The sequence below is a fragment of the Periophthalmus magnuspinnatus genome, chromosome 1, assembly GCF_009829125.3.
Source record: "Periophthalmus magnuspinnatus isolate fPerMag1 chromosome 1, fPerMag1.2.pri, whole genome shotgun sequence".
Taxonomy (NCBI): domain Eukaryota; kingdom Metazoa; phylum Chordata; class Actinopteri; order Gobiiformes; family Gobiidae; genus Periophthalmus; species Periophthalmus magnuspinnatus.
The window spans coordinates 15203243-15225798 of NC_047126.1; the positions used below are offsets into that span (position 1 = coordinate 15203243).

A 22556-nucleotide genomic window follows, 5' to 3' on the forward strand; every position below is an offset into this window, starting at 1 on the left:
GAGAAAGATCATGAGCTAGTGAAAGCTTTAACCACACATTGAAAGCTATACTTAATGGAGATAACATTATTAGTCACTTTAAGGGTGCACTATGCAACTTTTTGCCGGAGGGTTTGCCTCCTACATGTCTCCATGGAGATAATCAATAGAATATACTGGTAGTAAATGCATGATAATAGTTTAAATTGAATAGACCATTAGCTATAGGGGAAAATATATCGATATACCAAATTTTATAGAAAGAATAAGGTTCATCCATGTCCTTCAGCGAGATAAAAATTAGCACCGTCACCACTGCAATTCAAAACAAAATGTTCTATCTACTGAACTGCGAAAAGTCCTAAAAATGTCACCCTTAAACAGGAAGCAGACGTTTTTACTGGTTTCAAAAATCATTTATGTTAGAAAAAGAAGATAAATTTGTCACTGAGGAAAGTAATCCTTTACACAAAAAAATGTACTTTGAAATCCTGGAGATCCTGAATTTAAGTCATTTGAACTCGTTTAGATATTACTTTTTCAGCGTACTTGCTATAGTCAACTACTTGTGTGGGATTTCATATCTCACAGTTGGATTGGGAGTGTGACACAGCGATAATCCCGTCTAATCTTTAAGAGCCTCTCCTTCATATAAGCACCTCTGATAGACCACAGTGCAGAGGGTGGCGTAATCGCAGACTCGTAGCTAAAAACAAAAGCCATTCTGCATTTGCTCTTTTGCCGCCACAGCATTTGAGATAGGAGTGCGCGCAGGAGAGGTCTGCAGATTTTTTTTTTGAAACATGTAACTTTAGACAGAGCTGGGAATGTTAGACTTTGCTGTTGAACTAATCACAAGTTCATATTTCTCTGCACACGCATCTTCCTCTTTCACTTATGGCTGCCTAAGCCATTGGTTTACCTAAAGCTTTTAACAGGAGTATAGCTACTGACCATTTCAATGTTTTTGGATTAAATTATGTACTGCTATACTGCTAATCTTCTGTTTGTTGAAAGAAAAACATGTCTGACTTCAAAATATTGTTGACATGGCTATTTATTTGTAAAAAAGACTGGTAAACAATCACATTAATGATTAATTTAATATTAATTGTGCTTCAGAACATAAATGAGTACATGCACTTACCCCTATACGCACATACATATTAACAAGTGTTAAGAAGTGTTGTTGATTCATGCACTCATTGATAATCTCGTTTGATTGGTACATTTATTCTTAACATTAATCTAAGCTTTGGGACTTCGGGTGGCAGGATGGCATGGTGGTTTTCTGTGTGGAGTTTACCGTAGGTACTCCGTTGTTCCAAGTCACTAAAAACATTTACAACAGGGCCCCTAGAGTCGTAAAATTTATATGCAGATACTAAATACTAAAACTAGTATGAGGACTATTTACTAATTTGAACCATAGAGGTAAACCCACAAAGGACTTAATAGTTTTTAACTGAATAGATTTAGAATAGCCCAAGGCCAAATAATACTATTAAAGAAGAACTACATAGTAATATTAAAAAACTACGACATAGTAATGTTAAAGATACTATTACATACTATTATGTTGCACTGAAAAGGACACGCTGAACATTGCTTCTTTATTATCATTGTGAAGTCAAAATCAGATCACATTGAGTATTGAGCTTTTTCCTTATAATAGGAATCAAGTTTGAAATTTTAGTAGACCCTAGTCCATTCTGGGGCCAAATCTAATCTTAGCTAGTGTTTTGTTCCCGGGTATGACTACCTATTCCATCTACAGCCTATTGCTTGGTGCATAAGGAGCAGTGCCAAATGACCATATGATTGATTGGCTTGTCACTGCATAAGGGACTGGAAGCAGCCAAAAGAAGAAGCCATTCGATACTCCCTCTCCATCCAAAATCACTGATCTATCTATGTTGTATTGTCTTAGTCTCACTCAAAATAGATGGCCAATATATCCTAAAAGTAGTGACCGCAAACTAAAAGGAAAGGCTAAAGGTGCTGATAAAGAACTGAAATATTATCCAAGTATCCCTTTAAAAGTGACCTGATGGCTATTAACAATACCCCACCGCTGGACCCCATACATCTAATGAAAAAGTCAACAAGGGACTGCAAGCCAATACCATAACTTATAACTACTGCATATAACTCTAGTATACATTTTAATGCAGTGGCTGGAGCTGGACTCAAAATAAATGAAGCATTGGCTGTGTGCTTAGTCAGCTGTATAGATCCCCCACACTGGCTTCCTGAGGGCTACATTCATTCATTTCTGTCTCTTTCCCATTGTATTGTACTGTCTACAGCTACAATAAGTCTATTACGGTATATTTATGTCATTTCTTACACTCTGCATACAAATTATTGGCTTGTATTGTGTTATCTATAAATAATATGGAGTATGTGTGTAATTGAAGATAATGAGACAGGTTTTATGTGCTTATGGATCGCTGCATCATAAGCTCAATCTGTTTATTGAGTCACCGGAGCTGCAGATGTCCGTGATGGCAAGCTTACAACAATCTGATGTTTTATTTAAGTTAAGGCTACTCAGTTACGTTAACAAATTAAATCATGATTATTTGAAACAATTGTTAATGAGATCTGTCCTAGAGTTGAGGGATAATGACAACAAAAAATTTTACTGTTTCAGTTGAACAAAAAATATATAAATGAATTCTATTCATGGCAATAACTGCATCAAATGGTCACTGACAATCAATTAGATGTACAGTGTTACTATCAGTGACCATTAGGCATTTTTGGGTTGCAACAAAAACAAAAACATAACAACAATGGTAAAAACAAGAATACCAGCAATGGCAAAGGATAGCACATACCGACAGTGGTAAGGAAACAACAAGCATAAAGTACAACTAACACTGACACAGAGATATGACAATACATTTTTTAGACCACACCATGTCTTTTTATAAAAACCTAAATGTATGAATATTTTGGCATTGCTTTTGTTGTAAATCCAGAGCATTCCACATTTTCACACCACAAAAGCTTCATCATTTTATCACATCTCTTGTTACTATTTACCAAACTGCCAAACCATGTCATAGTTGGTAAAACTTGTTCACTTATGATGATCATTCAAATACTGTATGTTTGTCCTTCATTGTGTGTTGCTGTCGCTTGTTGTGTTTTGCTTTTTACGTCTATGGCCTGACAGGGTAAATCTTCTGGTGCTACTTTATGCAAGGTTAAGACTCTGGAACAAGTAGCCTAAATGTGTGGATATGGTTGACCTTTCAGCATATCTGTCCTCTCAGCAAAACTCTACACCCTCTTCAATGGTCAAATGTCACTGTGCATTTAGAATTACTCCACATTACTAACTTGGCTCAAAATATAGTTTTCTTTGTAGGGACCACTGTATATGCAAAATGCAACTTTCTTCATCTGGCCTTAGCAAATCACTATATTTGTGCAATTGTGCCTTGATTATTGTACCAAATCTGAATAGATAAAATATTTTTATTTTGTAATTATGTGAAACCATTCATTTCTTGTAAGTCTGTGTGTGAATATACCTGGGAACACAGACTCAGGTAAACGGGATTATGTGAGTGTCTGAAGGAGGTGAGGGGTGGGGGGTGGGGGCAGTGCGTCACACCCTGAGCCAGATTAGGTCTCACCTCTCGTCTCTGTCAAGAGCATCAGACACACAGTATGTCTGTCTGTGGCTTAGTTAAGAGAAGCAACACTTTCAATTACTCCTTATGGCCTCTGTAGAGTAGAGGTTGGAAAAGTACACATTTTCAAAGCATTTCATTTGCCTTGTTATGAAATTGAGTCAGAAAAGCTAGTAATCCAAAGTACATTAATAATTGTGACTACATTTTCATTTATATATAGAATATTAATAAGTTTCTGTTTCCTGTTTATAGGCGCAATTTTTTTTTTAGCACATTTCAGTGTTTAAAAGATATAATATTTTGTTTTGAATTGTTAATTGCTATGCATTTTTTCACCAATCAATCTGAAACCTATGGATACAAAATACAATGAAATCAAACAATGTTTAAAGTATGGATTGTATTAAAAAATGTATCGTAAACAATGGCAAAGATTTCAACATTTGCCATCCATTTCTTGCAGACATGAACCAAAATAGTGTCCGATGCAGATGATGAAGCTCTGAACTTCCTCCTTCTGTGTTACAAAGACTGAGACTCACCCGCCTTAGGCCCCAAGTGTCAGGGCTCCATGAAGACCAGGTTACTGCCCCGCTCTACTCTCCCTCCATCCATCATCACGCTGAAGACAAACAAAGGGGACAATCTTCATCTGAAAAGAAACAATTGGTAATGTGTTATTTATAATGATTTGGTTTAAAGTTCCCATTGTAAACATCCAGGAGCATTAATGAGAGAAGCAGAATATAAGATTTTAAATAACAAAACCTTTCCTGCTACCACCAATATCTTGTGCATCCCAACCATCCCAACCAACCCCAAAGTTTTCAGACTGATTGGTTACATTGATTTACAAATATCCTCAGAATTCATCTTAGTATATATCCATCCATCCACTAGTTGGTAACGCTCAACCTCCTGCACTCGCTCAGGCTCCTTCCTTCACCAGCGAGAAGACATTTTCTTCCCCAGAGCCAGTCTCCATGTCCGGAGATCCGGTCAAAGAGGTACCCGCCTTTGACTGCTGTCTAGATCTCTCTGCACTGGCCCCTCAAGGATCCTCCCACAGGTGGTGGGTCCACAGGACCGCAACATGTCACTCCTTCGGGCTGTGCCCAACTGGACCCTGTGGGAAAAGGCCGGGCCACCAGGTGCTCGACAGCTGCTGTGCTGTCGAGCACCCACCCCAGGGCTGGCTCCAGGGTGGGGTTCCAGTAACGCCGGTCCGGGAGACATAAGTGGCCTTGATATTGTCCTCATCATGAAAGGCTTCTGAGCCGCTCTTGGTCTGACCCATCCCCCAGAACCATGAGTGACCCTACCAGGGACATGAAGCCCCCAACAACATAGCTCCCATCATTCAGATGCTCAAACTTGTCCACCACGTTAAGGCAGGAGTTCAAGGAACTGTACAGTACCAATGTATTGTAATTTTCATTTGATTGTGCCTAATCTTGCAGTAATTGACTGAGAAATTGACAAACATGACAAAAGTAAAAACAAGTACACTGATCAAGAAGATGGAAGAGACCTGCTGTGGTGTGGTTCTGGTTCTGCAGACTGCCACTTACCACGGCTCTTCTCAAAACACCATTCATTATTCAGGAGGCTCCTAAAGCCCGCGAAAAGAGATGCTGTGACAGTGCTCCTCTTTCCTGACACACACCTTCTCACCTCAGAGGATTTCCTGTTTCAATAATAAATACTGAAACACATACATTTGGCCCAGCTACTTCTTTGAATGCCTTGTTGTCCTGGGTCATTAAGATTTTTCCACAGAAGAGATGAGATGCTCTAAAACGTCTCATATTATATTATCTCCCATTATTTTGTTGGTTCCTGCGATTTCACATGAAATCTTATATGGAGGAGATGCGGTTCTATTTGAATGTGCAGAATTGGCCCCACACAATATTAAACAGAAGCACAACAGGTTCACAAATGTTGTACCTGTAGTTCTTACACATTATTTTGTAACAGGGACTCGCCATATATTTTTTATTTCAATTTTTTGTTTTATTTATTTATTTTCTCCACTTTTCCTAGGACATTAATTGGCTTATGTTTTGGGCTGATGGGGGAAAATGCCAGGAGGAAACCCACCTTTCTTACTGTGAGGTGAGTGTTAGCCACCATGCCACTTGTCTATTAGTCTAATGCTGCACTTTTCCAGATGCTCATAGTTACTTTTCAGTTTTTATTTACATAAATTTTTGATGGGACTTTCTCATTAAGATACATGGTCAGGTTCAGCATTTATAAATGTTCCCTTCCTCTTGGTGCCTCTTACAAAATAAACACGTCACTAGAGCACTGGTTAATGGTCCCTGTCTGAGAAAGTGCTGTCAATCCCCATACTCTAGTATCTATATTCTGCTTATATTAATGACTACAAGTGAACATGGCCTATTCTCTTCTATTGTCTTGTCTTCTATGGAGAAGTAGGTAAAGTGCTGTGAGCATTAATAATGTATCTCCATAATGTAGCACTGTCACTCTGCTGCCTGGGGAAGCCACGTCGACAAGAGGAAGAAGAAGACGAGGGAAAACATGAGCTTGCAGAGAGATGAAAGATGAGAAAGACAAAGAGAGTGATACCAGGAGGGAGATTTAGACCAGGTGAGTACAAAGGAGAGGTGAAGGTAGAAAGTAGTATAGGGCTGAGTGATACGGCAATAAAGATACTCCCATTGTTTTTCCTTGTATTGATTGATGGTTTTCAGATTTATTTCCTTTTTACTGCTGGCATAGTACTACAATTATAAATGATGAGAAAAAATCAAACTTGATACTCGATACGATACTCAATACTGATACTGATTTTACAACAATAATAGTAAAAACACAATCTTTTTAGACAACGTAATTTTTTAAATACTAAAATAATCATAGTTTATTTTTCACACCATGCGGTTCCATAATAGTTGATTATATTGATCCTGATCCTCAGAAGATCCATTAAAAAAAATATCAGTTTTGTCCTATTCAGTATGTGTTTTTGATCAGCATTGATATCTGAATGTGTGTTTATCTAGTTTCAATACAATCGATTAGTATCTGATACAACCTAGACCTGTCAAGATAACCATTATAATCACACAGCCCTCTACACATTGCTTGTACAGTAGAGTAGTAGTAGTAGTAGTAGTAGTAGTAGTGTTGTAGTAGTAGTACTGTAGTAGTAGTAATAGTTTCAATGTGCTATGCTGCATTCCTCTACTGAGCAGGGTTCTTCTGGAAAATCCAACAGTGAAGTGAAGTTGGCCTCCAGTCAGAAAATGCATTTAGGTTTGAGCGCCTCTCTATCAATAAACTAAATCTGTCTTTATGGCAAATATGAAAATAGCCGATGAAGAGGTAAAGGCTACTGTCCTGCAGTGGCTAATGTGGGGGTCAAGTGATGTGGTCATGTGGTTTTGGTAAAGCTATGAATGTTTCAAATACAACCTGCTTTACTGTGGCAGGTCATGATCTACTATGTCATAAAGATCAAGTTTTATTTGAGACTACACATATTTGCTGTTTCAAACCTATTTTAACATAACTAATTTAACAGTGCTATAGACTAGACAAATACACAGTCCATAACTAATAGCTATAGCTTGAACCATAGCAAGATAGTTGTAGAAGTACTACTGAATAATTGATGATTAATTTAAAAACTTTAGATATTTGTCTTTTTTATTGCCGTTGTGTCATTTTTTATAGTATCTGCATGTGGTTCTCTCAAAATTTTCATAAATGTTCACGGGTCCAACTTCAATATACCTAATATATCAACAGTATTTCTCCTCTACATATCCAAACCATCTCAGCTAATGACTCCTGTTTTTTCCTTGGCATCTATATCATACAAAACACTCTCATCACACTGGCAGGCTGCATTTACACACTTGGTTTGGTCCTGGTTAACTCCTGGTTTGAGCCCAGTTTAGTCACGATATTGTTCTGGTTTGGTCCTGTTCTAGTACTATTCTAGTCCTGGTTTAGTCCAGGTTTAGTCCTGGTTTAGTCCAGGTTTAGTCCAAGTTTTGTTCCAGGTTTACTCCCAGTTTTGATCCAAATGTTTCAAGTGTAAATGTATAGAAAAGCAAAATATGCCCAGTGATTTAAATACATTTAAATATCCAAACTAAAGTATTCTTAAATATCCAAAATAAAGTATTCTTCCTGGTCTTTAACATTTGATGAAAGCCTTTTTGGTTTGGATAATATAATTTCATCAAAATGTATTATGTTTTAATTACACACAAAAATACAAAACACAAACTAGAATAAAAACAGCATAAATACTGCACTGGTAGAAGCTCATTACCTTCTTCCCTTGCCCTCATTGTGCAAAGATGTTGTTGCTTTGAAATTCATGAGCACAAAGTTTCTGATGCACGAAAAAACTTGACAGAAATAAACATCAAAACTGCAACCTAAAAATAACTTCATAAACAAGTGACGCCTGAGGTAGGGGAACTGAGACGACCCGATATGTTGTGTCTAAAAGTCTGCCAGAGAGTACTGTCTTCATATCTATATCCACAAATATAACAATACAAAATATAGTAGGCTCTGTATCATGTTCACAGTCTTGAATAAGCTTAGGCTTTTTTAACATGATGAGAGAAACAGGAAGCAGCGTGATGCAGCAAAACCTCCAGAGCATCTCTTACAGTAAAGTGCATCTAGTACTACTGTGTGTACTTATGAATGTTTGTATATTTATGAGAGAAAAAATGGGGCATGTTGCAGTAATGTATTTGCATGGAGAGGCCAACAGTGTATCTCTGCAGTATGAGAAAGGATGAAACTACTATCCATACTAACTACTATTACTCATACTACTGCACATGCAATAAAGACAATCTGACATGTAACTGTGACAGATGTTTATTTGCACTGTCATATAAATCAGGGATCTTTTTCAACCAGTATTCTAGATGATACTAGTGTGCTTTGAGGTATTGCCATGTGTGCCTCGGAAAAAAAATGTCTAATTTGAGTTTACTGATTCGCATATCATTTAATCTGATATGTTTTTTCATTATGGAGTGCAGTGTGCAAGCCTCTGACCCTGAAAAGACACTAAAGTTACTGTAAAATCCCTAGTGCCAGACACAGTGAAACACTTTTTATACTTTTATAATAGGAAAATATTTTCGAGAATGTTGTGCCACGGCATCTTTTCAACATTAAAGTGTGTCACAACTCAAAGAAGTTCATATAACACTGATAACTAACAGTAGAAAAAACATTTGGGATTTTTTTTACACCAGATACACATCCTGATTCCTGACACACCCTCTGTACATATCCACAATTGGGAACATGAGAAAGGACAAGTTGGATCAGATCTAATTCATTCATTCATTAATAGCCTCTAATGTAAATGATTAACATGTCTGCCAGTCACACAGGTCCATGCTCTTCATTTTATAGTCCTATTTGTTGAAATGTATTAGGCTATCACAGTATCATGTGCAACATCAATCAGCAACTGCACTTTGTGTGGTGTGCAATGCAAGTTTGGTGACTTTAAAACCCATGTCTCAGACCATGTTTAAGCTTGAAATCCCCCTTAGACCAAGCTGCCCCCTGTAGTGCCTTATACTTGAATGGGTAAAACTTACACATATCCAGCTGCAGCCCTACACATTTTTGGACTAACATGATTTCTTGGAAAGTAAGGCATATATAACACGTGGAAAGTGGAGACATATTTTTACTTGGCAACTTTTCCCCTCACTAAATCAATTCTGTACCTGGAGCGACTATATAGGCATTTAATTGAATATAGCCTAAGACCGCTCATAAACCAGAGTCCCCTTAAGTTACATCGAGCTTGCAGAATTGTTTTTTTATGTAACTGCGTAATATAACTTGATCCATTTTATATAAATACATTACTTCTTCCCATTCCCGTGGTCCAGTGTTGGCCCTGGTCCCATAACAAGTTTAGCTTTTAGATGTATCCAAAAATACCTGCATCTTTTCGGGTGAATACTGGAAGAGTTATTTTATATCAAGGAGCCAATTAAGCTGGATAAAGTGAGTGAAAATCTATTTTTGGCACGGCTGCTTGTTATTCAGCTTAGCGTTCTGTAGTTGAACATGTACACCGGGTGCAAAGTCCTTACCTCACAGCGGGTCCACTCTACTAATCCCCCTCGAGCGCAGGGCGACGTCCAGCACCCAAACAGCCCGATTAAAGGAATAACTTCTACAGCACCTTCTTCAAAACAGACACGTGAAAAGTCTCTAGTCCATGTAGTAGGTTCACCTGGTTTAAATACCGTAGCGTATAATCGGTTTCGCTATTTAGTCGAGACAGGTCTTGGAGCAGGTGTGAGCGCGCAGGAGCGAGGACTTAAACCAATGTAATCCTCTCCTTCTTGTCAGTCTGCGTATCTCTCTCTCTCGGATACACATACATCCATTGAGCCTGCTGGAGTTTAGTAGTAATGGCGCGGTCCACTGGAGAAAACAAACAAGCCATAGAGAAAAAAAAAATGCCTCGAGTGCATGTTTACGCACCTGCACCTGCGCTTATCTCCCGTTGCACTGTCCTCGTTATTTGTCCAGACATGTTGGATTACTTTATTTTATCAAGAGGCGATGACAGGATAAAGTCAGCCTGAAAAGTCTCAATGGACGGAGAGGGAGGGAATGGGACATGCATGAGTAGGTAAAGGTACAGTGTACAGTGTAATTAGATTGTTCTTTGTCGTCCTCTAGTGGTGATTTTCTGGCATAGCACAAACCTCCACTGCATTATGGGAAAAGGTTGAAATCCCAAGTGAGTTTGATTTGCTGCGTTGCATTTTTCAGCCTAGTTCCATTTGAAAATATCGAAATATATGTAGACCAGTATAAACCTGCAGTAACATTAAATACATCATTTTGTATGTTTTGTTCAGCTTAACTTAAACTGCAGGAGGAGATGACACGGTTGGAAATAAACAAGGTTGGGCCAGTAATTTAGTATTTTTTATTTATTTGTTTCTTTGTTCCATTTGTTTATTTACTTATTTAACTTTTCCTTTTAGATATTAGGGTATTATATATATATATATATATATATATATATATATATATATATATATATATATATATATAGAGAGAGAGAGAGAGAGAGAGAGAGAGAGAGAGAGAGAGAGAGAGAGAGAGAGAGAGAGAGAGAGAGAGAGAGAGAGAGAGAGCAGATCCCAGGAATAACATCAGATCAGACATCTCAGTCCAGAAAAAGTGCAGTACTAGAAACAGCAAAGATGCTGCGCAGAACCCTCCCCTCTGGTAGAGGTCCCGAGCATGGAAAAGAGGGGATGAGACCACCCGCGGAGAGTGAGAAGTTGATGTTTTTATATATACCTATATGCACAGGATAGCTCAATGGCAAGAACAAGACCCAGGCAATAAACAGCTACGTTCTGCCAATAATCAGATACCCAGCAGGAATCATAAGCTGGCCAAAGGTGGAGATACAGACCACAGACGTTAAGACCCGAAAGCCATGCATGGTGGGGTTCTATCCCAAATCCAGTACCCTGAGACTACACGAGCTACTGAGTGTGAGAGCCACAGTCGAGGATGAAACATCCAAAATCCGTAAGTATATCAAGGATAAAGCCCCAACAGATGACGTGCTCAGCCAATGTTTCAGACACTGGAGGGTGCTGGAGGTACCATCATTGTAGGACAAGCCCCTGCACAGGATGTCCCACCGGAACATAACTGAAGTGGCTAATATCAAGAAATCCTACCAATAGCTTGAGAAAGCGGGTCTGAAGGACAGCACAGTGGCACTCATCAGACACCTCAGTCCAGAAAAGTGCAATACTAGGAACAGCAATGATACTGCACAGAACCCTCAAGCTCCCAGGCCTCTGGTAGAGGTCCAAAAGGGATGAGACAACCTGCGGAGGATGAGATTTTTATCTATATCTATATCTATATCTACATCTATATATATCTATATCTATCCCCCCCCCCCCCCCCCCCACACACACACACATACATATACATATATATATAATGTAAATCTCACTTCTTATAGAATGCATGTGGCATCAGTGGAAAAAGTGGGACATTATCTAAATAAGTGAGACCAGGGACAGGGGCCTAAATGGCTGTGCAGTACAACTAAAAGATGGTCAGGTGGTCACCCTTTTTTTTTTTTTTCTTGTTTTTTACCCTTTACTCTAAACTGGAGCATCTGTGCTTGATTTTAAATATACCATAGATAAAATCATAATTAATGGCACAGATCTGAAAACCCAGACTTCAAAAACAACTCTTTAAGTATTCAACCACACAAAGAAAGTCTCCCAGTGTTTTCTTCATGCATGCAACAGAATATAACATCAAGGCCCCTCTGCCATGAATTATACATCAGAGGAGCAAAGTTTTTAAAATTAGAAAATATATATTTACAGAACTTAGATTTGAAAAAGAAAGTACATTTATGTGTGTTTTAGTTTTTTAAACCATATATAAGCTGTTTTAATTTAGAGTAGCCCACGGCCACACACCAATACTTAACAATAATTATGAATGATTGCATTTTCTATGTTACACACATGTTTTTAGTCATATCCTGCATGATCAACATTTACGGCAGCTGCTAACTCCAGGTCTAAACATCTTTGGGCTTTAAGCAGCTACACTAATCAATCACTTTGATGCAGACTGTTACTAATTGCCTATCTATCTTTGAAAAACAATTGAAAGTTCATATAGGCCTTTATAAATACAATAATAATGACAGTTAAATTAAAGAAATGTTGTATGTCTATCTATGAGTACTGGGTACTATCCATATTGTACCTCAAAGCCTTTCAAAAATTATTTTAAATATATGAATAAATTATACATACCACTTTACTTGCTCTTCCTCAAGATGGCAGTGTTAACCACCTTTCTTCTGTCTTCTCTCTCTGACCAAACTCTCACATTCAGCATTTGCTTTGCTTTTATTCTGTCAATACTGATAATACCACCACTGTGCTGGGTGTTTCCAGTCATTTATCCTCTCTGAGAAAATGATATGTTTTTGCTCTATCTGGGACCTATTAAGACATTAAGTGGTGTCCGAATGCCCACTTGGTGAAAAAGTAATGCATGCAAAATTTCCCACTACTACTACTACTACTATTACTACTACTACTACTACTACTACTACTACTACTACTACTACTACTACTACTACTACTACTACAGAATAGAATATTACACAGTATGGCATTTACGATGGGGAGTGCGCTCATATTCAATTTCACCTCGGATCCTCAAATTGCTATGTCCACCACGGCCTTGGAGCTTTTTGGTTTGATTTTGGTCTTGGCCTTTTTGTGGCAGCAAACAAATAAAAGTTCATAATTGGTCGTGTGGAGCTGGGTTCTTTCTGTTACAATATTCCACATTATTTTAAGTAAAGACTAATCTCTTGTGTTAAAGATATCTTAAAGATATACTGCATAACTTTCCAGCTTGAGTTTGTTTAAGATCTGCGTGTCTCCAATGAGATGTTACTGATCTGCCTATAGAAGGTTACATAGTATGTCATTATACCATCTGTCTTCATGGAAAGGAGTAAATGGTCCCACAAGGCCAAGTTACAGGTCAGATCTGTGGAGAGGTGACCCCACTTACAGTAAAAATGACCTATATGTTTTTAATGTTTGAAATATTCCATGCAAATGAAGAATATCTCTATGAACACAAGCAGAATATGCAGTTCACCTTTAAGGCAAGAAGAGGGTGCTGGCCTGGGTTTGATTTCTGGGTCATCTACAAAGGTCAGATTGTTGACTTCTTTACCCTTGTAAAAAGTATGACCACATAAAAGTCCACCAAACTCTTGTCTCAAAGCCTAACTCAGTACATCCATGTGTGGCTCCCTCCCTCTCCTCCCTCTGTATATGGAGATAAAACGATCTTTCATGTTGTTTCCTCTTGTTGCATTATTTATTGCCGTGTGGCACTTTATTAACTGGTTTCATCTCAGATTTCGCCGGGTGTTTTTTGGGAAAGCCTTTGAAATGTGCTTCTGACTCCAAACAATCGTGTATAGCCTCCTTCTCCCTCTCTCTGTCTCTCTCTTTCTCTCCATGTGTCTCTGTCTCTCTGTCTCTCTCTCGTCCTTGGTCGCCTCCTCTTGTGTGATATAAAAAACAGGACTTTCAAAGCGGATTGAGATCTCCATAGTGTCCTTAGGAGGAACGAATATATTGTTCCTTGTTGTAACAGACATGAAAAGAAGAACAGAGAACACACTTTTCATTAGCCTTATTAGCTTCATTAACAAAGTATGGATAAACTTCAAATGACTGGCTCAGAGTTATTTGTGTAACCATAGATACAACATGAGGATTTTTTCATGTTACTGGTTGGAGGCTGTTGGTGGGGGATGTTTTCAGTCTCAGACACTAGATGGCAGAGCTGCTCCTAGTTCAACATCACCAACCAGGAGAGACAGAAGGGAAAAAGACAAACTTAACTCAAATTCAGCTTTGGCTTCAAAGTAGCTTGGTCAGTATTGAGTTGAGTAGATGTAATAGTCAGAGGTGGACAATTAAAACATGAAAAAATCTGAATATCTAGCATATAATTTATAATAACAAAATAATGAATTACTGCAAAAATAATAATAAATAAATAAAAACAAGAGAAGCGGTATTTCTACTCTTTTATGTTTTTATTGTTCATACACTCAATGTCCAATGAACATTAACCGAGACATTTACACACAGGCACAATGGAGTACATTTTGAGGAACTACAAAAATATCATAATTTGATTATTGTTAAAAATAATTTTCAACATTTTCAAATTAGAGACCAACAGATGTGGGTTTTAACATGGCCAATGCCGATTGTTTAGACTCCAGAGAAATCGATGACCATTAAGGTCTGCTGATATTTTGTGGCTGACATGTAGTGTAAATTTGAACATTTTTTCCCAAAATATCATTTATTACAAACTCATCTACCATGCTGTTACTCAACAAAGTCGATACAGGAGCACTTTAGTCTCTCTTTATTAAAAAGGTGTTTAGGCAAAACAAAATATTGTATAACTGTATAAAAATATCTACAGTCTACAACTCCGCTAAATATTTAGTTTGCACCTGACATTTAAAACCACAAAATCAAGTAAACAGTTGCACAAAAACCTTCAGCAGTTATTAAACAACAGGATATTAATTGTTGTGGGGCAAGTGGAAGTGTCATTACTTAAAAATCTAAGGTCTGCTCAGTCACAGCAAAATGGAGAAACTACCATATAAAGCTCATTTGAGCTTTAAAAAACAACAAAGCTTCATGGACAAACCTCAGGCCAAGAAAAGCAAAGAAACACATTTAGTCTGTTATGCTGCCCATAAAAGTTCTGTATCAGTGGCACAGAAGGTTGAAGAGCATTTTTCACACTAAATGAGGTCAGTGCATATGTACAGGCTGTATAGAGCCGCTGTGGTAGGGCATCAATTGTTCCAAGGATATAACGTAGCCTATATTTGCACAGCAGCTTGAAAACTACCTCTTCATGACATCATGAGGTGGAACACAGCATTTTGAGGTTTATTTTTTATAGACAAAATAATATAATAATGATGTACCTTAAATATACAATATCAATGGTAATTTGTACAAAATGTCCTGATTTTTCAGGCTTTTGAGAGGGATCGGAGACATGGGGACACCACCATTTCGGCTTAGGGCACCCACAAGTCTGGCAGAGGTCCTGAGTGCGAGGTGTTAAGGCCCGTGTGATGAACGGCGCTTGACTTTCTTGGCTCCAAATTTCCCGCTGCTAGCCTCGATTGGCTTCATTTGGGTGGACTTGAAAACTATGGGATCCCATTTTCTTTTTTTCTTTTTTTTTAAACATGATTATTTTAAGCTTTTGCCCAGTGTGGATACCAGAGTCATATGTTTGTTCTCAGAGCTCATATTTCACTATGCTTTAAGCTTAGAGCTTAAACACAAATCACAATATCACCAAAATAGCATATTGCCACATGAACTCACCATGATGAACTCACCATTTGATTTTTAGCAACAGAATCACAGCATGACTCTTTGCATCTTTATCTGTCATCTTCACTCCAGCCTCTCCACCCTGATGGAGAAATGGATGATCTGGTTTGAACTTGTCTTTATTCAGTCCCAGTGCCCACAGCTCCAGCACGGGTTCCCTTGGCAACCCCTAATCTCTCTGCCCAATCAGCTGAGACATGAGGCTTTGCCATTCTCCACAGACCACTGGATCATTGGATATGGTGAAGGCAGTTTGCCAAAAAGTGAGGCACATGAAAATCAGTCTATGCATTTTAGACAAGCATTACGTAATTTTTCTGGGGGCGTTTTGTCACATACTTGGCACGGTGATACTTTTTTATCTGTCATTTGTTTTCTTATAAGTGTTAATATTATACAATAATAATAATAATAATAATAATAATAATAATAATAATAATAATAATAATAATAATAATAATAATAATAATAATAATAATAATAATAATTATTATTATTATTATAATATATATATTATTTTATTCATATTTTGTGGGCTTGTCTTTCCACAGATGTGACCTGTAAACTGGCAGACAACCAGGTAGCTCACCCTCCAACAGAAAAGTTACACAGTTTATCTTTAAGGAATGCTGCACTCCTCTTGCTATCTAGTGAAATAACTCTCAGGAATTTATTTATGGACTGTTAATTGATTTATTAATGTTGCTGTGGTGGAACTACTGTATCTGTTACCTATTGTTTCATGTATATACCATGCTGACCAAGTGCAACATAAAAAAATAACACCCAAACACGATGAGGAGTAATAAACCCACTGCCCAGAGAGCAGACCTTGGGTTTGAGTCCACACTTGGGTCCATCTTCAAAGTCCACAGCTCTTTGATTCTCAGAGGGATTTTGGTCAGGCCTTAGTTTGTGTTGGGAGTCATAATAAACACACAAAAAACTTTCATGTTTCTTTCATGTTCAGAAAAAAGCAGATACAAAGTTGGGTCCAGTGGAGTGTTGTGAGGGGAAGCAGCTGGTGATGGCACTGGGCCCTGGTATTGTCTGAGTGCAGCTCCATGGACATCCTACACAACAGGGGAAAAACTGGAAACTCATAAGTCAATGCTAAACTCTTATTTAAAGCTGCACTATGTCACTTTTCTGGTGCGTTAGCTGCCTGCGTATCCATGGAGATGTTATTGCTTTGCCTGAAATGTTCCACAGTGTTATCAACCTTGCGTTTATTCAATTACACATGTTTTTGTTGCTCAAAGATACTGTATAAAACATGCATTATTTTGGTGAGCGAATGGGGATTCCTCTCCACAGAACTGACTTGTAAGGGAAATACTGTGAAAACATTTTGGCAAAGCAATAGCATCTCCATTAAGTTCTATGCTGCACCATTATGCCACAACATTTTTTTTGTTGATTTGCCTTGGATCGACATAATTTGACATAGCATTTTTAAGGGTCACATTTCTTTTTCTTTTATTTGTTTTTATATTCCGTTATCATATAACCCTAACATTGTATTATGCATGTAGGATTAAATAAGTATTTTCTTCTTCACACACATAGAAATGATCAAAGAAATACTAAAATATGTACAAATTTAGCTAATTTTTGGCCTCCACTCGAAGTCAAGTCAAAAACAGAGAAGTCCCTCATCAGTGTCCCACAAGTCCAAGCTGAGTCCAAGTCCTCTTCTTTGAGCCTCAAGTCATTTCAAATCTTTAAATTGAACTAGAAAATACAGTTCATATTTTTAAACAAAACTGTACTACTTAAAAAAGTCATGATAACTAATAAGGATGTAAGAATCTCCAAATCTCACATGTAGTGTCCCTGTTTTGACCTATGAAACAGTGAGAAGCATCCACTTCACCGTTGCCATGGTGCCGGGACTTTAAACAGGAAATGTTCAACAAACCAAGTAGTTTTGGACATAAGGCCTTCTATGACTCGACAGGCCTCTGTGTTGACCACAGCATCCCTTCGACTTCATCTGGACCCTGGAGCTGTCAGTGAAATTCAGATTAATAGACTTGTGTTCAGTAAGAAGGACACTTAAAAAGAGCTGAAATGAAATGATTGACAATTCTTTCACAAAAGAAAGAAACCACTTGACTAAAGTACCTTCAGATCAACTTGCCATGACCACAATACAAATACAAGACATTGCAGTTTGGTGAAGCATTCTCAGCTAATGAGTTTCTCCACAGAAACAAGAGGGACCATGTAAAGTGTTGATGCTCTGAATACTGTCAGTAATGTTTCCATATTTATCTGTAAATGTCAGAAGATTTTGATGTGTGTAAAACTGGGTTAATGGTTCATAATCCACATGTGAGTGGAAATTCACAGAACTCTCCTTATTCTCCAAAACCCCCAGTCAACTTTTGCCAAGTCAGACTCATGACTTCACCTCATTGGTTTAGCCGCCCCACTCAAACTTAGGTGTGTGGTTTTAACAGGAAATACACTGGCCATCATTGACAAGATCCACAGCAGCTCCATCCCAACTTTTGACAAAGGGGAGTCACACTTCCCAGTTTCCTAAATTTTCAAAAAATCTTTTGGTGTGTTTTTAATCAAAATGACTATAGTTGATCTGACTGAAGCTCTCACAGTTTCACAAATTTCAGTTTTTGCATTTTTTGCACCTTTTTGATTAAATTGGCCTTAATCTGTGACCGGTGCTGCTCATGAATGGAACCTTCAGAACAGTGTTTAGTTAATTATTCATTAACTAATTAATGTAGATAATTGATTATATGTTCTTTTAAACATGTTCACTATTGTTCCTCTCCTTTGATGCATGGTCCACTCTTTCTGTGTGTCATTAGGTCCTTGTCTGTGTCATTAACCTCTCATTGAACAGAGCACTGATCATATTACACTGGATCGTTTCAGTAAAGCTGAGGATCAAAGAACATTTCTGAAGTCTGGAGCCTAGTATTTACTTTGCTTTAACTCATGTTGAAAATGTTACCCATAACACTTTTATGAAAAATGTTATAGGTACTTCATGTTACTCTTGGTTCATTCAGTTACTTCTGGTTAAGTAATGTGTGTTATTTTCTTTTCTGTTTCCAGCTCATTCACTCTCTTCTTGATGTGATCAGTGCCATTTGCAAACTTATCATTCAACTGCTACTACCCAAGAGCTCTTCCACTTTATTGCGAAGAACTAAACACACACTTTTAGTTCACTACTAAACTGTGTACATGGTGTGTACATGATGTGTACATGGTGTGTACATGGAGTGTACATGGAGTGTACATGGTATCTTATATGTTTGTTTGTTTGTTTGTTGAAAACACCTTGAAAAACCAGAGAGAGATATGTATATTTATCAATGTTAGTATAACTTTCTTTAGCAGCCAATTGGCACTAAATAACGAAAACAAAGTGCGAACTGAAGAAACATAAACATTTTTATGTTAAATCACAAACTCTAATGCCAGGGGGGTAAAGGTGCTCATTAAAACACTGTTGTTGATGTTAAACAGACTGAGCTCTGACCAGGTACAGTCTGTGCTAATGAATCTCATTTGGATAAAATGTCTTGTTTGATGTGCCTTCATAGACCTGCTGTTATGTGTGTGTTATTGGCAAATGTTGAAGCTGTTTCTTAAAGGTAAATCTGTGTAGGCACAATTAATGAACTGAACAAATGATTGAGGATATGCTTTTGATTTGTCTGTGGAGCCAGAAAACTTTACAAACTTTATTGACTATGCAGTTCTTGTTGCCTGTATGATCTCACTTTTTATTTAGAGCTGTTCTCTCTAATTTGAAAAACACAAGCAGTCTGTTGAATGTTGTATTATTTTTGTTAGAAATATTTAACAGTACTATCTAGAAGGTGTTGTTTTTTCTTCCTGTAGATGGCTTTTGCTCAGGCTCACTGAGTCTTTTCTTCTGTTAGACCATGGCACAGTATCAGCCAGCAGTAACGTGCATAGCAGCTACTGTGTTATGTGAGAACACGGTTGGCCAGTCTAATTACAGATGTTAGCTTTAAATGGAACAAAAAGAGTGACTAACCTTAGATATAATTCAGTTAACAAGTTTCAATGGCTGTTTAAATTGTAAAATTATGATTATTATATGTTATAGTAAAATAGTTTCTATTATATTTTGGTATTGAGAATGTCAAGCTGTAACTAGGTATTCATTTTAGAGTCCAAAATGTTATTCTAATGTTGGCATTAGACAAAACCCTTTTCCCTCCCCTGTGTCAGTACCAGACCTCTCACTGGGGCTGCAGACTGATGATGTGGTGCTGATGAAAACAAAGCCTTCTATAGATGCAACATGCCAACACATGCTGACCGTATGAGGACCAGAATGCATTTGCAATGCATTCTGGGATGTTTGTGTGAGACACAGCGTGGAATGAAGGAGACAGAGAAAACCCTCTCTCTCCATCTGAGAATGTGTGTCTGCTGTGCACATGGACAAGCCACACCCACAGTGCTAATGTTTATGTACAGAAAAATCAACTGAACTTCATTACTAGTGCGGTACTAGTGTGTTGTAGTAATTTCTATTGCTTCCCGACCGGGGGCGCCCAAATCCAGGAGATAAAAGCTCAGGACAAACTTTGCTCGGCCTCTGGCCTCTTGTATTTCCACGCTCTCAATCTGTGGTTAATTTGGCTGTGCTTGGTGCCTTGCAGGAGCAGTGCCGTGGGCCCTGGGAGCCGGAGGTCCGGTGTAGTGGTGAGCATCTCTAAGCCGAGTTAAAGTGGATTTTGAGTAATGGAAAGTGCCCGGTTAGAGCTACCCAGAAGCCACTGCTGCCTTGTCCAGGCTGCACGTTGTTAACCTACTTGACGTTGAACAGTACTGTGGGGGGTTCACTTCCTTGTCTTTTTTATTAGTGTGCGTGGGGATATGCGCAGGCCATGGCACAGCCATTTTGCAGTCAGCTGGCCATGAAAGACACTCCAAGGTACGGCTAATATGAAAGTAACTGTTGTTTGTGCGTTTCTGTTTGACCCTTAGAGTAAATGGCTGTGCACTTGCCCTTGTAAGGTGCAAGGTGTATTTGAGTTATTAGTTAGTTAATGCTCTTCTCCTTCTCCTTCTCCTCCTCCTCCTCCTCCTCCTCCTCGTCGTCGTTGTCGTCGTCGTTGTTATTATTATTGTTATCATTATTACCATTATTATCATTATTACCATTATTATCATTATTATCATAGTTAAATGCATATTTGATTAATTCATCACTAGACTTTAGTGGGTGCTGTACAGACATGATGATCAACAGGAAACTGATACAAAGGCTGCCTAAGTTGTGGTCTGGGGACACAGCCGCGACAATACGCCGCGGGCAGGAGGAAGCACAATGTGACCAAGAGTGTGACTAACACTTTACTAAAAGTCAGACTATGCTTTTGAACTCCAGTTTGGACAGTTTTTAAATAGATAAAAGCGACATGTGCTTTTGTTGTCTGGGACCAGAGCAATTTTAAAAAGACGCAGACATTTTGTATCACTGGAGCTTTTTTTCCCATATTGGTTCCCACTGACTAAGGTACGTACAGTATTTAAGGGAAGTGGGAGGGTCTATTACCAGGTAGTTTTGGGTTACTTGGAGGTAGTGCAGGTAAGGACTCTGGCCTTTGATGTCCCATAGAACCAAGGGTCCACTTTGATGACTTAACCCGATCCCCTTATGTTTAATAGCAAAGTCCCAAGACACAGAGGCTGGGAACAGACTGTACTTCTGATGATGTGTCCAAAGTGCAGAGGAAACAACCATAAATCATGAGCCAGTACAAAACATGAGGCTGCTCTTTGTCAGGATTTTTATATTTTGTGCATGACCACGTTTTCACTGTAACTGTGTTATTGACAGGAACATGTAGTACCAAAACACTGAACAGCGTCTAATTTATGATGTTCTTGATCTTGTTCAGATCAGCTTTGAAATGTTGTACACGCGCAGTTTTTATGATGTCCCTAAAGGCTTTGGTTACCATAACAACCCAAAACATGTATTGTAACTTTGACTTTAAAGATTTGAGGCAGGAAATAAAATAAAAGTGAGTGATGAGTCTATTGTACAGTTTGGAGTATTTTGTTAAGTGCGACATATTGCACAAAATATAATGTAATGTAAAGTAATATAATTTGTCATGTTTTTTGAGCTTTTAACGATTTCTCCTCATCATTATTTTTGATTCATATATATTTGAGTAATGCTGCATTGTCCTGCATTTGAGGCTTGAGTGCTCAGAAAATGTTTTCACCTATCCCCACCCATATCTCTAAACAACTATTTGAATTAAATCATTCTATACATTTTTTCAGAAAAGTTACATACTCCACCTGTAAAACTTCCAAGTGGCTGGACAAAAAATCTATTAAATCAATGAATCAGATTTCTTCCTTCATGTGTGTTTGTGCCTCATGGACAAAAACAAAGGAGTTTAGCACAGGGCCAGTTCTGACTGTTTTGACATCAGTGATCAGTGTTGTCTAAGTGTCAATTCCGCCTTTTGCCCCACATCAGCGACATGTTTAATGGAGGCCCCAACACTGTTAAGCCCGCCCACACTACAGGACAATTTGCCCGATTTAAGGACCCAATTTGCTACTCCCCACAAACTCAGGAATTAGTGAAAAGAATTACTCCGGATTTATAGGCTATTAACTTCAAGACTGGTCCGGTACGTACTTTGAGTGGGTTACTTGCAGATTGCCTGCTACACCAACTACGACAACTGTGGTGTGCATTTGACCAAAACAATGCAGTTTCACATCGGTTCAGGCAATAAAGAAACAACAACTACACCAGACCAGAGAAATGTCCGGGAAAAATAGACTTTTTGTGGATTCTTTCTGCAGATCCATGAGGCACCTGGACCGGCACTCTCATGCCGCCATGGTAAGTGTG

The 22556-nt window shown here is 38.2% G+C and overlaps 1 protein-coding gene across 1 annotated transcript in view; it reads right to left on the reverse strand.

Annotated features, from left to right (window-relative positions):
* Window positions 1-9814, reverse strand: part of LOC117375456 (FERM and PDZ domain-containing protein 1) — a 37196-nt gene extending 27382 nt beyond the window's left edge. Inside the window, exons 1-2 of the mRNA XM_033971755.2 lie at window positions 9758-9814; window positions 4172-4281 (exon numbers count right to left, since the gene is read on the reverse strand). The gene's annotated coding sequence lies outside the window, so the exon portion shown is untranslated. The remainder of the gene's footprint in view (window positions 1-4171; window positions 4282-9757) is intronic.
* Between the last annotated feature and the right edge of the window lie 12742 nt (window positions 9815-22556).